We start from the raw sequence: 7,429 nt of genomic DNA on the forward strand, positions 1-7,429 counted from the left end.
GGCCATTATTTTTTTTTTTTGTAACCATTACCTTGCCTGTCACACCAAAGTCATCTTTCATAAATGACATCTTGAACATACAAGCGTTGTCTCTGCCTCGGCACCTTTTTCGAACCTGAGAGCAGAGTCTGGATGGTCCAGGCTCTGAAAGAATAAAATATGAGGAAGAAATAGTATTGTGCTGAAGAACAGTATTGGAAACAGTTGTATCCCCCGCCAAAAAATAAGGACTTTCTTAACAAGATACACTGTGCTGCATAGTACAGAGGAGGTAACAACACGATTTAATTAATGCTGGAATCTGGACAATTCAGCCAGGCATAATCCCTTCTAAATTAAAATATTTACAGTGCAGCCTTAAAAAGAGTTACCTCCTTTTTTTCAAATCCATTACAAATGATGGGTTTAGAAGGGTATAGTTGCACTTAGAACTTCACTGTTACTGCAGATGTTATCTTCCCTTCAGCTTGACTTGCAGGTGCTGGAGTGCAGAGTGCCTGTAAACTGCAACAAAATGTAATTAATAGATCTTTGAGAACCACAAAGCAAAAGATTTAGAGCAGCGGTTCTCAACCCGGGGGTTAGAACACACTGAGGGGTCATTTGGCCTTTCCTGGGGGGTTGCAGCGGCAGCAACACCATGACGCTAGCCTCCTTTGTGCTGCCTCAGAGCTCACTGAGGTGATGCGGAGGAGGCCAGTGTCATGCAGCCACTCCTGCTGCTGTTTCAGCCGGTGCCACCACTTCTCCTGTAACACTGGCTTCCTTGGTGCCACCTTGGTAAGCTCCGAGGTGGAGTGGAGGAGGCCAACGCCAGGCCACCGCTGCTCTGGCCACCTCTGCTGCCACTGCCTCACCCCTGCTGTAGGGCTCATGGGGCGGTGGTGGTTGAGAACTGCTGATTTAGAGTAAGACAATGGAAAATTCCCAAGTGTTATTTCACCCCATACAGACTATTGTCAACCACCACCAACCATGATATTCAGAAGAAGAAAAATCAGTCCTGTCTGGCTTAATTTATCAGGAAGCAGTATTTCTAACTGATGAGTTCGGCCTGCCATAAAGATGAAAGATAGTTGTATTCAACAAGAAAGTTACAGTGAGATTGTTACCAAGAAGCTATTTTATGTCTTGAGGAAACTCTGGAAGTCTGCAAGCCCAGCCTCAAGCATGGAACAATAATTTACCCATTGCCCCACCACAAACTATGTTTTGTTTCATAGAAAATTGTCCATCACTCATTAAAATGCATTTTAAAAAACCCATGAATATCACAATGGAATTTGGCATTCTATTCTGAAATGCTTGCAAAAGTTTATAGTGCTTCATACTTGGGCCAGCCTTGACAATCAAAGCCTTCCTGTTTTGTCATTAGTAACATCCAGGTTTAAAGGAAGAACTACACATCAGTAGATATTGCACTTTGGAAATACTATACCCCTGGATTATCCTGTTCATTCAAGGGTTTCTGTTGTAGCATGATCATAAATCTACTTTCCTCTCTGTTCACTGACATCAGCAGATTTATATTTACATTTTTCTCCCATTTTGTGAAATATCTCTATTTATGATTGAATTATTTGTCTTGTTGTTAGATTGATTATCTGTAAACCGCTCAAGGAACAGTATAAATAATTCACTAAGGCTAAGGGGGGTGGGCTGATTCCAGGATAGGAAACAGGTGTCATTGGCCCCTTGGCCCTGGACTGACAATCGGAGGGGACAATCGGAGGGGCAAAGTGCCTTCCGATTGGGCCCTCACCAGGACAGACCAGAGTTCCATTCAGTCAGCCCAGCCAGGGGCAATCTGGAGACATCGCTGCCAGTCTGTTCCTGACCACCAAAGGGAGAGGAGGTCAGAAGGGCTGCCGAGGGGGATGAGAACAGAGGCTTGGACAGGCTGTGCCAGCCCTTTTTGCCCGAAGGCTGTCCTGTCATGTCCAACTGCAAATTGCCTCAGAACCCTGACAGAGCTGGCAGGAGGCTGCAGAGTGCTCCCCCCCCTTCAAGCCTGCTGCAAAGGAGCCTTTAACAGCCCCTGACTGAGGTGTTTCTGATAGCAACCCAGGGGAGCCTCAGGGCATGGGGCTGGGCATTCCTTTTTTAGGGGAGGGGGATTTCTCCTTCTGCCAAACAGCAGACAGGGAGGCCACAGAAAAGCCCCTTCTCACTTAAAATACTGCTCTGGCTGGGGGTTAGACACAGCCAAGCTGTGCATTTCTTCTTTGCAACTCTCTGCAGATTTGAGACCTACTGCACAGCATTATTCTGCAGACAAAACTGGATGCTGTTACAGAGGTTCTTTTGTCTTCTGTTTCATCTGTACAACAACCCTGTGCAGTAGGCCTCAAGTCTTACAATTCAACAACAACCTGTGTGGGAGGTCTTAAATGTTTCTTCTCTTCCACAACCCTGTCCAAAGTAGCCCTTTCTGCCTGGGGGGCTGATCTTTATACTATGAAGAGGAGCTGTAATTCCAGGAGCTCTCCAGGCCCCACCTGGAAGTTAGCTACCCCTGGGTTGGAAATATTCCTCAAGTTTTGGAGGTGGGACTTCAAAATCGTACAATGCCTCAGAGTCCAGCCTTCGAGGAGACCACAGGTGCGCTTCTGGGCCCAGGGAAAAGGCTGTGCTGTTGCTGGGGGGGGGGAAGGAAGCCTTCACCCCAGCCCCAAAAGCACACCTAGCCCCCGTTGTATTTACAAGTACAACGGGCTTGGTTCCTAGTGCATTAAAATCCCTTTCCTCTTGGTTCAAGGCAGAGTACAATTTTATCCTTTTATACCTCACTTTTCCCCACAGTGTGGACCCAAAGGAACTTGTGGTATAACGGGGTGCAAAAACCAGAGACATAATGTCTGAGTTCCCAGTTAACAATCCAGCTCTGAGAAAGTTGGAGCAGAGAATCTTCTCACTTCCAAGGACAGAGAGGAGCTTGATATAGCCCAGAGAACACTTCAAAGCAAACAACAGAAACCAGTGAAACAGTCTGGGAGGAGGGGAAACCACACAGAGAATTTGAGTTCCCAGGGAAAATGGGAGATGGTATGACATTTGATCAAATGTCTATGCAGGCTTGCTAAAATCTGCTCGACACCCAACTGAGAAGGTGGCAGTCACAGCCAGGACTGCAGGGTATAGTGGTCTGACCATGGGACTGTGTTTGCTGCCATTAGTTCCACATCCAACCCTGCACTGAAAATGAGATCCAGTATGTGACCTGCCTGATAGGTAGGACCAGTGACAAATTGCGAGAGCCGTAGTGTCACTATGGCCGACACTAGTTCTGGCCCATTTCCAGAGATTGGCACCTCAACATGGACATTAAAGTCCTCCAGAATTAGTAGTTCGGGGAACTGTAATGACCAGGCTGCCACTGCCTCCAGAAGGGCGAGCAGGGCATCTGGTACTGTGCTGGGCATAAGATATACCACCTAGGTGGCCACACTCACGGTTGTGCCCCACCCAAAGCCAACACATTCAATTCCTGGAATTGACGGTGTGGGGAGTGCTCTGAAAGATTAGGATTGCCACCACTCTTCCCTACCCCCCGTAGTCTGTAACTGATGGCCAAGGCTAATCAGGAGCTCCCCCCCCCCTTTGTAGATACCCCTGCCATGGTTTTCCATGGTGCACTTCAGTGGTGTCTCTTTAACAGCTGTGGCCATAGTCCCTTTAGACTGCTGCAAGTAACTTGGGATGTCCTTCAGGCCATAAGCCTGTGGAATACAAAGTAAGGCCAAGCTCCCAACAGCCAGAGAATGGCTACTGGGCTGGTGCACAGAGAAGCATGAAAGACACCGTATGACAATGTCAGGATAAACTTTGCTGTCTGCTGAGGACAAGACACAGAGCAGCACAATGCTCAGCTGCTACTTTGATGGTCTCCCACCGTCCTCAGAAACAGATCAGTCAACATTCTGGAATATTAAGGAAATTAAAACCAGTCACAACCTACTGCTTATCCTCCATGGCACGCCAGCTGTGGAGGCTGTTCCTATCCATCCAAGTGTTCAGGAATAAAAGTCTTCCTGCATATTCCTGACCTTTAATAGTATTCTAGTGCGGGAGAGATCATGTTGACACAATTGATAAATGGTTCTTAATCAGATTACTATGACACGTAAACACCATGTGAAATGGAATATTCTTTTCCCTTTTTGTCTTTCCTTTATAGACAAGCAATTCCTGTCTGCCACATTTCAGACAAAGTGTCTATTCATATTTCAGTTACAGCAAGATGACTTAGGCATGGCAGAAATTATTACATTATGGATCAGCCAGTCTGAAATTAATGTAGACTTGGATTAAAACCTGTTATGTGGAGTTTGTGTGTGCTTCAGGTAAGCAAACTCCTTTCCTTCTGTCTCCTCCTATCTTTTAAGTGGAATTTAATACACAGAAATAACAGAATTCTAACCAAATAAAATCACTTTGGGCTTCTTTAAAATCCCTACAGAAGTCCTTAGTCTGTTTCCAAATCTTATCTTAGTCAGGGAAATATAGTAGATAATGAGAATGAGAATGAGAAACATTCATTGGGCACTTTCAGTTGGTATCTTGTGCCCTTGCCCCTTGTGCTTTGGCTACCTGCTGTAGAATCATGCTAAGGAATCCCTAGGAGTCCAGTATGTATTTTCCAGAGAGGAGATCCAGCATGACATCTACAACCAAAGGATTGTATTTTATTTAGATGTAGTGTAAGCATATAGAAAACCTTAATATGCAGCTGAAAGGACCACAAACAGATTGACTTTGGGAAAAGTATAATCTTTTGACTTTCTCTTTAACACAGTAGCCTGCTGTTTCCTTGTAGAGTTGCCCCTGGGCATCAAAGGACTTTTGTCAATGCTGTAGGAAGCAGTGCTCAGGAATTTAGCTAGAAGGGAAAAACATTTCCTCCCTTTTTGTCACAGTAGTTCTCTGAATCTAAACCATTGGCTTCCTCTTTAAAGACATTCACAGAACGCTTACGTTTTTATGCTTCTGGTTTATGTGAGTTGCTGGAAACTTTCAAACCAAGCTGGCAATTGTTGGCATAACAAAAACAACAAGGTCTTGGTTGTGTGCTCACACAGCACTCAGTGGCTGCAGGAGGAAAACACAGTTTCGGAGTCCTTACTTCAAAGACAACATGGACAAAATTGTGAGGGTTCAGAGGAGAGCAATGAGGATGAGCAATGACCAAGCCCTAAGAGGAAAGGGACTTGGAGGAGGTGGAGAGGGGACATGATTGCTGTCTTTAAGTATTTGAAAGGTTGTGACTTGGAGGAGGGTAGGAAAAGGTTCTTGTTGGCCACAGAGGATAGGGCCCACAGTAATGGGTTTAAACTATGTGTAGCACATAACACTGGCTAGAGATGAGGAAAACATTATTCTCCGTCTTAGTAGTTCAACGGTGGAATCAGTTACCTAAGAAAGTGGCGAGCTCCCCCTCACTGTCTACAAACAGCAGCTTCATTGAGCAGGGGGTGGGACTAGACGGTTGGTATGGCCCCTTCCAATTATATGAATCTATGATTGTGGCGCAAATGAGCCTCTTGTGGTGCAGAGTGGTAAGGCAGCCGTCTGAAAGCTTTGCCCATGAGGCTGGGAGTTCAATCCCAGCAGCCGGCTCAAGGTTGACTCAGCCTTCCATCCTTCCGAGGTCAGTAAAATGAGTACCCAGCTTGCTGGGGGGTAAACGGTAATGACTGGGGAAGGCACTGGCAAACCACCCCGTATTGAGTCTGCCATGAAAACGCTGGAGGGCGTCACCCCAAGGGTCAGACATGACTCGGTGCTTGCACAGGGAATACCTTTACCTTTACCTTTATGATTCTAAATTTCATAGCAAAGCCAATAGTGGTTCCATGAGACAATTTGTAGGTACAAAAATACTTTAAAAAAGAGGTGTGTGTGTATACAGCTGGGGTGTACAAAGCTCTCGTCACTTGTGTGGAGCAAAGACCTTGTGTTCTTTCCCAGGAAATTCAATGACTGCCATCTAGAGATTGAGCCTTAGCCGCTATATTGCACTAAAGAGATTGTTGTCATGGTTTCTCACTTTTAGTTCCAGAGCTTTATATTTCAAGCTGGTGAGTACACAGACCCAGGAAAATATCTAGTATATGTTTATACACCCATTGCATGATTTAAAGTATGGCTTTTCATTGTTTTTATCCCTCTCTCCTCTCTTCACACACAGGATGAATCACAAATTATGACCTGATCTTTCTCTTTCCCCAGTTCTGATTTAATCTTGGTTTGAAAAGAAGAGCGCAAACTATAGTTTGCAGAACTATGGTTCAATATGCAAGTATTCACTTTACAAGGTGGGTGCACATGAACAGAGGAAAGAAGAGGGGACAAATAAATCCAAGCATCATCAAAACTCAATCAACTATTCTCAAACAATTTTATTTATTTATTCATTACATTTATATACCGCCCTCCCCAATGTCAAAACCTTGTGTTGTTTACCATGATTAATATGATTTGATTTTGATTTGATTCCTCACCTATACAATGGAGATCATGTGGAGATGTTTGTTGTATTATCCCAACACCTTTTGTCTAAAATAAATAAGCAGTTATTCAATCCTGGGAATCTCACATACAGCTCACACCCCCATGTCAGTTACCCAGCCCACATCTTTGGAATTCATGTCCCCTTAAACCAGCCTGGCACCTGGGCCAGACCCACCAACATAGACTAAGTGACCAGCCCCCACTGTTGCCATGCCAACCATCTGCATCTCAAGGCAAAGCTGTGCTTTGTGGGGGGAGTGAGGGTTGACAATCCGAAAGCAATATAGTACCTGGACTGAGAGCCCCTTCTCAGTTCAAGCAAAGCATGTGTTTGTTGACACCTCAATACTACCTAGTAAATAACCTGATTTCTACAATTATGAGTCTTGTTAGTATCTATGGGGGCAATCCTCACAGCCAATTAGTGACAAAGAAATCTTTAGTACAGATGGTCACATTTTGCTTTGATTCAGGGACACCACCACCAAAAGAAAGATAACGTATTTAAAAAAACATGTTATTTTAAAAACACTTTAAATTGTGTCATAGATCTGGTCACACAAAGCAGAAGATTGAAACATATATTTCTTTTGAATTTCTGAGTTTCTGTATTAAAGTCAAAATGAAAAATAGTTTCTGTAGAGTATTCAGTAAGACATTCTTTGCAAATAGTATGCTTATGGAGCAAATAGGTAAAGAAGGTTAAATTCTCAGCTTGTAGATCTGTGCTAATACTCAATATTGTTTCTTGATGTTTGTATAAATTATTATTAAAGGTCAAAAAATAAATTTGAGTTCACCTTTGAGAAAACAATAGCTGATTTGATTGACGTGACTGTTTCCATAGGGGAAGTACACAATCTGAAAGGTAATCAGAGATTTAATTTCTTTGCTCATTGATTACTCTTGTCTTTCATGC

At 44.0% G+C, this 7,429-nt stretch overlaps 1 long non-coding RNA gene across 1 annotated transcript; it reads right to left on the bottom strand.

Moving 5' to 3' along the window:
* Nucleotides 1-461: 461 nt before the first annotated feature.
* Nucleotides 462-6,547, bottom strand: LOC143831271 (uncharacterized). The gene is made up of 3 exons (XR_013228779.1): nucleotides 6,501-6,547; nucleotides 3,959-4,059; nucleotides 462-504 (listed from the first exon to the last, which is right to left on the bottom strand). It is a non-coding gene; the product is annotated as an uncharacterized LOC143831271 (long non-coding RNA).
* Nucleotides 6,548-7,429: the final 882 nt, after the last annotated feature.

Source organism: Paroedura picta, chromosome 3 (genome assembly GCF_049243985.1).
Source record: "Paroedura picta isolate Pp20150507F chromosome 3, Ppicta_v3.0, whole genome shotgun sequence".
In the NCBI taxonomy this organism is placed as follows: Eukaryota; Metazoa; Chordata; class Lepidosauria; order Squamata; family Gekkonidae; genus Paroedura; species Paroedura picta.